At 40.8% G+C, this 11,792-nt stretch overlaps 1 long non-coding RNA gene across 1 annotated transcript in view; it reads left to right on the forward strand.

The window, feature by feature from the left end:
* Positions 1-10,259, forward strand: part of LOC140904727 (uncharacterized) — a 72,004-nt gene extending 61,745 nt beyond the window's left edge. The window contains exons 2-3 of the long non-coding RNA XR_012156655.2: positions 4,066-4,351; positions 9,459-10,259. This is a non-coding gene — a long non-coding RNA (uncharacterized LOC140904727). The remainder of the gene's footprint in view (positions 1-4,065; positions 4,352-9,458) is intronic.
* Positions 10,260-11,792: the final 1,533 nt, after the last annotated feature.

Consider the following 11,792-nt stretch of genomic DNA (forward strand, 5'->3'; position numbering starts at 1 on the left):
TCTAAAATATATACTGTTTGACAGTCAGTTTTGGGGAACATATTAAACACAGTTTAAATTGCAGTATAAACTTCAGAATTTGGATTTATATATGTCTGGCTTATGGTGGCAACACTGTATAGTGCAGAACAACCCACAGTAGAGGCAAGAAATGGTAAAATGTAAAATAGCCTCTTAAACAAATTGAATGCATCCAATGAAGTGAGCTGTAGCTCACGAAAGCTTAGGCTCAAGTAAATTTGTTAGTCTCTAAGGTGCCACAAGTCCTCCTTTTCTTTTTGCGGATACAGACTAACACGGCTGCTACTCTGAAACCCTAAACAAATCATGTGACTTATAAATAAGACTCATATTTTAGAATATAAATAGATATTTATATTTGCTACAGAAAGGAATCAACCAGTAAATACCAATGGAATATCAAGAGCAGTTTTTGTGACAGGATACTTAACTGTACTTCAAAAGGCTAGGCTATGTTTTTATTCTAAATAGTTCTTATTCATGGCACAGTGTCAATATTAGAGCTGTATTAAACTTTTTTTATACTGTACAGGCAAATCATGTCAAAAGCATATTCTTGCTCAGCTGATTCACAAATGTAGTCTCATTAAAATCAATGGGACTGCTCATCTGAGTGAAGTGAGTAGGATTTACCCTACAACACGTACAGGTAATTAAATTCTACACAGTCTAATAAAACCATATTTATCCCACATTTTTATGCTACACAGGCAATTTGCAGAGAAAGAAAGAAAAAAGACTAAATTCCAAGGACCTAAATGGAGGTTCTTCCAGGTGGTGCTCAATCTGAGACAATTGCTGAGACAATCTATTATTTTAGTATTTAAATAATATATTTTCTTTTAGGCACATGTACAATTTAAATCAGTATTTTGAGGTGGATTAGATATAAAATATTTCTATTTCTTAACACAGATTGTTAATTATTCCTTTTTTCATACAGTGCAATGTAACAATGTGCCAAGTTGTAATATGCACCTTCCAACTGTGTTAAACTAATAATACAAAAATGAAATCACATCACTATCAAGTATTATTAGTGCTTCAAGCTCCTCTGTGTTTTATTAACCATTCTACAGGTGTGAACTTTCTATGTGTAATCATTGGAAGGTTAGGTGAAATTAAACAGTTATTTTGATACAAATATCAGAATTTTCATTAGAATAGATCAGCTATTTCTTCAGTGAAGTTCCATTAAGTAATAATTCAGCTTTTATGTTTAGGCTTAATTGGTGCTGTTTTCCACAGCTTGATCATCTCTTCAGTTAGATTTTCCATTGATGTTGTTACATCAGTATCTTAAAATGATGTCAGGTGTGACAAAAGGTGAGAGCACCTTTTAAAATCAGATGATTTCATCATAGCTCAGTTTTACAGTAGCACTACCCATTATATCACTTCATTACTTCTCTCCGTAGTGTAATGGGGATTGTAAAAAAATAGAGAGAAAGAGGGAGCACATGAGCTCAGTCTACCCCTTTTACTTCACCAGCTTAACAATATGGCTGGCAGCTTATTTAGTCTACAGACTAAAAGAATGAGGGGGGATTCGATCATATCCTTCAACTGCCTGCAGCAGGGTTCCAAAGAGGGTGGAGCTAGGCTGTTCTCGGTGGTGGCAGATGACAGAACTAGGAGAAATGGTCTCAAGTTGCGGTTGAGGAGGTCTAGGTTGTATATTAGGAAATACTATTTCACTAGGAGGGTGGTGAAGCACTGGAATAGATTTCCTATGTGTAATATCCATCCTTAGAGGTTTTTAAGGCCAGCTTGACAGGATCCTGGCTGGATTTAGCTGGGGTTGGTCCTGCTGTGAGCAGGGGGTTGGACTAGAGACCTCCTGAGGTCTCTTCCAACCCTAATCTTCTATGATTCTAAGTGTTAGAATCATTATAAGAAGGTGAGACCTCATCTGCAGTACTGTGTGCAATTCTGGTCTCCTATCTTTAAGAAAGATGAATTCAAAGTGGAACAGGTGCAGAGAAGGGCTACTAGGATGCTCCAAAGAATGGAAAACTTATCTTATGAGAGAAGACTTAAAGAGCTGGTTTTGTTTAGCTTAACCAAAACAATGCTGAGGGAAGATATGATTGCTCTTTATAAATACATCAAAGGGATAAAATCCAGGGAGGGAGTGTAGTTATTTAAGTTAAGCACCAATGTTGACACAAGAACAAACACATATAAACTGGCCATCAACAAGTTTAGGTTTGAAATTAGGCGAAGGTTTCTAACCATCAGAGGATTGAAGTTCTGGGGCAGCCTCTCAAGGGGAGCAAAAGGGGCAAAAAACCCCTCACTGGCTCCAAAATTGAGCTAGATAAGTTTATGGAGGGGATGATATGACTGGATTGCCTACAAAAATCCCCAACGGCTGTAAGACGGAATGCTAGATGGGGAGGGCTCTGAGTTACTACAGAGAATTCTTTCCCACGTATATTCCTGGTGGGTCTTGCCCACAAGGTCTATTTGATCTCTATATTTGGCGTCAGGGAGGAATTTTCCCCTGAGTCACATTGGCATAGACACTCGGGGGTATTTTAACCTTCTTCTGCAGCATAGGGCATGGGTTCACTTGAAAGTTTCAGCTAGTGTAATCAGTGAATACTCTGTAACTTGAAGTCTTTAAATCATGAATTGAGGGCTTTAGTAACTCAGACAGAGGTATAGGTCAATTCCAGGAGTGGGTGGGTGAGGTTCTATGGCCTGCAATGTGCAGGAGGTCAGACTAGATGATTATGATGGTCCCTTCTGACTTTAGTAAGAGTATCTGACTAAGAATATACATTACAATTTTAAAATTAACCAGTATCCCTTAAGTGACTTGCCACAAGCTTTCAGAACATGATAGTATTAGAGCTGAGTATATCTAATATTTATTTAATTTCTTTCTTGTTATAGAAATTAGACACAGTGCTCCTATCCATACTTTTAAATCATGGCTAACGTGCATATGCAACGTTTTGATACAATACTAAACACTTACACTGATATAAATACCCAAATCCAGTTGCTTCCTAAACTATTTTACCTGCACTATAAACTTGCGTTCACATATGCTGAGCATTAATGACTGGATAATTTTATTACTATCAATCACATTTGTGTTTGAGGAAGCTAAGGTACTATGATTAAGATATTTATTTATTTATTTGTATTATTGTACAGTGTAGGATCCCTAGTTATGGACCAGGATCCATTGCACCAAGTGTTGTTTAAACACAGAAAAACAAACAAACAAACATACAAACAAACAAACAAACAAACAGACAGACAGACAGACAAGTATGTTGTCCCTGTCCCAAAGAGTTTATAATGTTAGTATAGGACAAGAGATGACCAATGGATGTAGACAGATGGGTGAGTACAAGGAAACAATGTAACAATATTGTATAAATAGACAAGACAGATACCAGGTGGAGGAAAGGGTAGAACACACAAGCAGAGAAAACAATGTGATAGCAGCAAATGGCATGTTAATTCAAAGATTTTTTAAAATTTTATTTTATGTATTTATTTGGTGGGAGCTCCTAGGAGGGGATAAGCTAAATGTAAAGAAAAGGGAAGGGGACTAAGAGGAACAGGGCAGAGTAGAAGAGGGTAGGAGTGAAGCGGAGGTGAAGAAACTGTGAGGGAAATGAAGGGGAATGAGGAGGGTTGGAGCAAACAACCAATCAGCACACAACAGAGAAAGTCAGAGAATGTTCTATACTTTTGACTGGAATGTCCAGAAGTCCAAAGATCCCATCTTTGGCTGCTTCTGCTCCTTCCAGCTGAAATGTCTGTCTGGCTCCTCTCTGCAGTTATCCCCAAGGCCATATGGCAAGGGGGAAAGGAGATACCAGCTGAGACCTAGCACCCATAGAGTCTGTGTGTGTGGTCCCTCCTGCACAATTCTTGGGTGCTGGGGTAAGCTTAAGATAAGGGTAAGCAAATGTTATACCTCAGAGTATAAGATAATTTCCTACTTGGTCTGACTCAAGAAGCGGTTAAGTGCTTGTTTTTGTTTTGTTTTAAATGTTTTTTTCCTTGTGTTTGTTCTAGATTCCCCTTATGCTTTGATGGGGAGATGCAGAAAGAGAGAATTGCCTTCTTCGCTGTGAGCCTGAATCTTCCAACCTTATTCACAATGGCTGAACAGTAGCTCACTCTACCACGCAGCTCATTGATTTCTAACTCCTTTTAGAAACAGGCCCATTTGGTTGCTTTTTGGCTTCATTGAAGTGCTACTCAGCATTAGTAAAGATTGAAGAATTGAGCTCTGAAGCATTCAGTATTAATCATTGACCCAGGCAAAATTCTAAAGCAGAGGGGAAAGCAGTCAGTGCAGGTATGCTAAATGATGAGTACTCTGCAGTATTGCACAGTGCCCAAAGCGTGCTGTGCACTTTGCAAACACGAGACCTGATCACTACACCCTTACTCATGCCAGGTAGAACCTTACCTTGAAAATAGTCCCATTAGTTTCAATGGCACTTGACATAAAGTAAAGTGCTGTTCAACATTAGTTATGAGAGAAGATACAGTCCCTACCCAAATATAAAGAATTGTATGTTTAGTGCAAAAAGAAAAGGAGTACTTGTGGCACCTTAGAGACTAACCAATTTATTTGAGCATAAGCTTTCGTGAGCTACAGCTCACTTCATTTGATGTATAGAGTGGAAAATACAGTGGGGAGATTTATATACACATAGACCATGAAAAAATACACATTGTAAGGAGAGTGATCACTTAAGATGAGCTATTACCAGCAGGAGAGTGGGGTGGGGGGAGAGAAAACCTTTTGAAGTGATAATCAAGGTGGGCCATTTCCAGCACATTTCCAGGAGTTTACAAAAACGTCTGAGGAACAGTGACGGCGGGGGGGGGGGGGGGGGGGAGGGGGAAAGGAATAAACAAGGGGAAATAGTTTTACTTAGTATAATGACTCAACCACTCCCAGTCTCTATTCAAGCCTAAGTTAATTGTATCCAATTTGCAAATTAATTACAATTCAGCAGTCTCTCGTTGGAGTCTGTTTTCGAAGGTTTTTTGTTGAAGGATAGTCACTTTGAGATCAGAAATCGAGTGACCAGAGAGATTGAAGTGTTCTCTGACTGGTTTATGAATGTTATAATTCTTGACATCTGATTTGTGTCCATTTATTCTTTTACGTAGAGACTGTCCAGTTTGGCCAATGTACATGGCAGAGGGGCATTGCTGGCACATGATGGCATATACCACATTGGTAGATGTGCAGGTGAACGAGCCTCTGATAGTGTGGCTGATGTGATTAGGGCCTATGATGGTGTCCCCTGGTTCACTGCTCCAGGCCAATGGGAGCTGCTGGAAGTGGCACGGGCCGAGGTACATACTGGCCACTGCTTCCAGAAGCTCCCATTGGCCTGGAGCAGCGAACCGCGGTCACTGGGAGCCATGATCGGCTGAACCTGGGGACGAGGCAGGTAAACAAACCAGCCCGGCCCGCCAGGGGCTTTTCCCTGCACAAGCAGTGGAACAAGTTGGGGAACCACTGGTTTAGTATATACAAGGATTGCAAAAGAAACTGTCTTGTAGTTAACTATTTTGTGCCAGATTTTCATACTCTTATCCCATAGGTAGTTCCACTTCTTTCCATTGGATATGGGGCATAATAAAACAACTACTCATTGTAAGTAAGGGTTATGGAATCTGGTCCATATGTGTTTTGGAATGTTTGTATATTGATTTCTATGTTGTTCAGAATACCATCTTCATTGTTTTCCCTTTGGAAAGTCAAAACTATAATGTCAGTATAAAACAGCAAATATAAGTTTATCTTTGCCCACCCCACAGGACTGAAAGAAATTTACATTCTAAGTTTCAATAACCTTCATTGATAAGTTTATAAGATCATTCCTCTTTCTTTAAATTTGTTTGTTGTGTTACTTCACTGAAACAGCATTAGTCGGGGTCACACAGGAGTGCTTGTTTATAGTAAGGCAGCTTTGGCTGTTGCCCTGCCAACGTTCCCTTTAGGAGATAATCGGCTTCCTATCAAAGAAGAAAAGAGGATAGTACTTGGCAATGAAGAAAGTGAGTGAGTGCTCCACAGACAAAAATAACCGGAAGGGGGGAAAATGCCAACTGGGAAGAGGTGTTTTAAACAACACCAAGCAAGTCTTAAGTCACAGCTCTAACAACAGCAGGTATGGACAGTTCTTAAAAAGAACAGTAACAAAATCTGATGGTTTCAATAATACAACTCTGTCCCTGAAAGGATTTTTCAGACTAGATTGATATAGACTGAACAGTTAAAGGTAAATGGAGATCCCCAAGACAGTTCATTTGGATGAACAGATGCACTCCATATGTCCTAGAACAGTGGTTCCCAAACTTGTTCTGCCACTTGTGCAGGGAAAGCCCCTGGCGGGCCGGGCCGGTTTGTTTACCTGCTGCGTCCGCAGATTGGGCCAATCACAGCTCCCAGGGGCCACGGTTTGTCACTCCAGGCCAATGGGAGCTGCTGGAAGCATTAAAACTTTTAATGCCTACGACAGCATGTCTTTGGTCTTGATCCCCCCTCTCCCAAAAGGGGGTAAACCCCTCCCCTGAACAGCTAGAGAAAATGATCTGAGGAGACAAATGTGGGCATTTTTTGGGCAGCGTTTCAGGGCTGAACACATGATGGCTTTCAGGCACAGCCCCAGGCTTATTGTCCCCTTCTGTACATTCACAGGGCTCCCTCTGGCCAGGTGCCAGTGCAGGATGTGCTGGATTCTGACAGCCTCCCCCCACATCATAGAGGTGGAGAGTTGGATCTTCCCCCTCAGGAGCACCCTGGGCTGCAGGAGGAGGAGTAGCTTGAGGAGGAGGTGCCAGTTTCTGGACACTAGCAATGGCTATTGGGGCAATTGGAACCAGAATCTGTTCCACCACCATTTGTACCAGGGACTGCAACAGGGCATGATCCCAGTCTCTTTGGGCAAGCTCCTGTTCCCTATTCCAAGCATTCTGCTCCAGGAACCAGACCATTGCTGACTCCAGCTTCCGGAAAAAAACAAACAAACAAACATTCCTTCCACTTAACAGCCCAGTCCACTCTTTCCATCATAAAGTCAAACTGCTCCTGGCTCCTTCTGTTAGAGCCAACGAGTAGGTCCTCAAGTGTCCTTATCCATCTGCCCCGACTGTCCCTGTGCTGTTACTCCTAGTTCTAGGACTGAATGATTTCAACCTCCTCAGCCAACAGTCCTGCCAAATCAATCACAAGAACAGCATCATATTTCTTCTTTCCTTTCAAAATGAGTAAAAAAATCCTCCCATTTAACACAACTTTGCTGTTGAAGACCACAATATAGATATTTTTCAGCATTTCAGGAATGCCATAGATTCAGTATGTGTAATGACTCAGCCAGAGGGGCATTGCTGGCTCATGATGGCATATATCACATTGGTAGATGTGCAGGTGACCAAGCCCCTGATGGCATGGCTAATGTGATTAGCTCCTATGATAGTGACATGCCCCTCTGCCATGTACATTGACCAAACCGGACAGTTTCTACACAAAAGAATAAATAGACACAAATCTGACATCAGGAATCATAACATTCAAAAACCGGTAGGAGAGCACTTCAACCTCTCTGGCCATTCAGTAAAAGATTTAGGGGTGGCACTTTTGCAACAGAAAAGCTTCAGAAACAGACTCCAAGGAGAAACTGCTGAGCTTGAATTAATATGCAAACTAGATACCATTAACTTGGGTTTGAATAGAGACTGGGAGTGGCTGGGTCATTACACATATTGAATCTATTTCCCTATGTTAAGTATCCTCACACCTTCTTGTCAACTGTCTAAATGGGCCATCCTGATTATCACTACAATTTTTTTTTTCTCCTGCTGATAATAGCTCATCTTAACTAATTAGCCTCTTACAGTTTGTATGGCAACTTCCACCTTCTCTGTATGTGTATATATATCTGCTTACTATATGTTCTATTCTATGCATCCGATGAAGTGGGCTGTTGCCCATGAAAGCTCATGCTCCAATAAATTTATTAGTCTCTAAGGTGCCACAAGTCCTCCTGTTCTTTTATTTAAAATGAGGCTCAATCCTGTGAAGTGCTGGAAGCTGTAATTCAGGACACTACCTCACATGACTGGGCTCAAACTGATGTTCCCAAACTAGCTGCATCAGAGGAGCATGATTTTAAAAAGTTTTATTTATTCATCTATGTATTTATTTATTTATTTGTGCAATTTAATTGCATGTTTGCTGAAGACAGCTGATGCCTGACACAGTATTGAACAACCTAAATTAGAACAGTATTTTCAGGTGGCATTTGTGCAAATTACCTGGCTCTTACATTAGAAAAGGGAGCACATCTGACCATTTTAAATACAGGGTCAAGCACTAATTTATTTACTATTTCTGCTTCCATAGTTCCTACAATAAATCATTATTACCATAATCCACAGCAGTACATATTATTTGGAATTTCTACGGTGTTAGTCCCTTTACATAAGAACAGCCATACTGGGTCAGACCAAAGGCCCATCTAGCCCAGTACCCTATCTTCTGACAGTGGCCAATGCCAGGTGATTCAGAGGGAATGAACAGAACAGGTAATATTCAAGTGATCCATCTCCTGTCGCTCATTCCTAGATTCTGGCAAAAAGCGGTTAGGGACTCCATCCCTCCCCATCCTTGCTAGTAGCCATTGATAGACCTATCCTCCATTAATTTATCTAGCTCTTTTCCAACCCTGTTATAGTCTTGGCCTTCAGAACATTCTTTGGCAAAGAGTTCCACAGGTTGACTGTGTGTTGTGTGAAGAAATACTTCCTTTTGTTTGTTTTTAATCTGCTGTCTATTCATTTAATTTGGTGATCCCTTTTGTTTGCAGATGTGTGAGTGTGTATCTGGTTGTTGAATGGGTTAAACGACTGTTCATTTGCCAAACATGGTGAACGCTTAATATATCCATCTGTTTCTCCTGAAGTATCTATATGGCTAACATGTACTTTATTTTGTTCATTCCAGAATAAGCATCCCACTCATTTCTGTGCTGTACATAACAGACTGCTATAGTAACTGTAATCAGCATTATGTGGAGATAAATAATCTTCTGCATAAATTTTGGGCATGTATATGTAGGTTTACATTAGAAACTGAGGGGAATAAAAATTGTAATGGATAAGTAAGATTTCATTTGCTTTTCATTGTTAATTCATCATAACAGTAAAAGTGGATGAGAAGATTTTATACCTGAGCTGATAAATCTTCATGGCAATTCTACAAGGCAGATTATTATATACACACATGTGGCCTGCCCACAGCAACTAGAATCTTTCCTAAACAAATGCAGCCAACTTCTAAATGAACCTAAGTTTTATATTTTTAGAGTTTCTAGTCCATATGGTGTGTAAAAGTCTAGTTGTGAGTTTATACTGATGCAATGTCTCTCTGTTCTTCATAGCTTTCCAAACTGTAGCAGAATGAAAATTGATCAAAATCTGGAGGGTGGACTGGAACAGAAAAAGGAAGGGAAGAAGACAGAGCAGGATCTCACGTATATCAACTCGGGGTCCTTGCTGGTACAGCACAGATGATCAGGCAGTCCCACTGATGTACTGAGTCCTGGGTGTCACAAAGAATGACAGTCTCTGTAGCGAAGCAGAGGCCTATCTGCCTTCCTATGGGGAATGCCACCAAAATCCATGCTTTTGCTTCCCAAAGACTCTCTTTTTAAGAACTTCTAAACGGGGATGATGGACAGAATAGGCTACAATCTCATTATGTAGTCCAATAAGCCTAATTTCTGAGACAACAGTTTTGGTCCATTCTCCTCTTATTTACAAATCAGAGCCTCAATGCAGTCCTTGAATTATATCAGCACCCCATTTTTATATACTGTCATAAATATAAAGGGAAGGCTAACCACTTTTAAATCCCTCCTGGCCAGAGGAAAAGCCCTTTCACTTGTAAAGGGTTAAGAAGCTAAGACAACCTCACTGGCACCTGACCAAAATGACCAATGAGGAGACAAGATACTTTCAGAGCTGGAGGTGGGGGAGAAACAAAGCCTCTCTCTCTGTCTGTGTGTTGTTTTTGCCAGGACCAGAGCACGAATGCAGGTCAGAACTCCTGTAAAGGGTTAATAAGCAATCTAGTTAGATATGCGTTGGATTCTGTTTTGTTTAAATGGCTGATAAAATAAGTTGTGCTGAATGGAATGTATATTCCTGTTTTTGTGTCTTTTTGTAACTTAAGGTTTTGCCTAGAGGGATTCTCTGTGTTTTGAATCTGATTATCCTGTAAGATATTTACCATCCTGATTTTACAGAGGTGATTCTTTTACTTTTTCTTTAATTAAAATTTTTCTTTTAAGAATCTGATTGCTTTTTCCTTGTTCTTAAGATCCAAGGGTTTGGATCTGTGTTCACCTATGCAAATTGGTGAGGATTTTTAACGAGTCCTCCCCAGGAAAGGGGGTGTAGGGTTTGGGAGGATTTTGTGGGGAAAGACATTTCCAAGCAGGCTCTTTCCCTGATATATATTTGTTAGACGCTTGGTTGTGGCAGCAATAAAGTCCAAGGGCAAAAGGTAAAATAGTTTGTACCTTGGGGAAGTTTTAACCTAAGCTGGTAAAAATAAGCTTAGGGGATTTTTCATGCAGGTCCCCACATCTGTACCCTAGAGTTCAGAGTGGGGAAGGAACCTTGACATATACTGATTCATCTCATTCTCTCCTTTTTGCTCTTTTTCTAACACTCATTGTTACAGATTAGTGAAACAATTTATGAACTGTCATCTCCTTTCCAACAGTTAATTTAGACTAACTGGTTCTCGATTAATGCAACAGGAGCTGGGATGTGAGTCAGAACAAAGGGCCGGGGGGAGGGGGGACAGGCTCCTGGAGGAGCTATGGTAATCTTCCCCCATGAAGAAGAATACAATCCTATATAAACAATTCATAAATTGAATACAATGGCCCACAATGATACTGAGTGGCATTGTAGTGTCTGTCACAATGATATCGCCCTGTTAGAATCATAGAATCATAGAATATCAGGGTTGGAAGGGACCTCAGGAGATCATCTAGTCCAACCCCCTGCTCAAAGCAGGACCGATCCCCAATTAAATCATCCCAGCCGGGGCTTTGTCAAGCCTGACCTTAAAAGCTTCTAAGGAAGAAGATTCCACCACCTCCCTAGGTAAAGCATTCCAGTGTTTCACCACCCTCCTAGTGAAAAAGTTTTTCCTAATATCCAACCTAAATCTCCCCCACTGCAACTTGAGACCATTACTCCTTGTTCTGTCATCCACTACCACTGAGAACAGTCAAGAGCCATCCTCTTTGGAACCCCCTTTCAGGTAGTTGAAAGCAGCTATCAAATCCAACCCTCATTCTTCTCTTCTGTAGACTAAACAATCCCAGTTCCCTCAGCCTCTCCTCATAAGTCCTGTGTTCTAGTACTCTAATCATTTTTGTTGCCCTCTGCTGGACTCTCTCCAATTTTTCCACATCTGTCTTGTAGTGTGGGGCCCAAAACTGGATACAGTACTCCAGATGAGACCTCACCAATGTCGAATAGAGGGGAACGATCACATCCCTCGATCTGCTGGCAATGCCCCTACATATACATCCCAAAATGCCATTGGCCTTCTTGACAACAAGGGCACAATGTTGACTCATATCCAGCTTCTCATCCACTGTAACCCTTGGTCCTTTTCTGCAGAACTGCTGCCTAGCCATTCGGTCCCTAGTCTGTAGCGGTGCATGGGGTTCTTCCGTCCTAAGTGCAGGACT

Source organism: Lepidochelys kempii, chromosome 1 (genome assembly GCF_965140285.1).
Source record: "Lepidochelys kempii isolate rLepKem1 chromosome 1, rLepKem1.hap1, whole genome shotgun sequence".
NCBI lineage: Eukaryota > Metazoa > Chordata > Testudines > Cheloniidae > Lepidochelys > Lepidochelys kempii.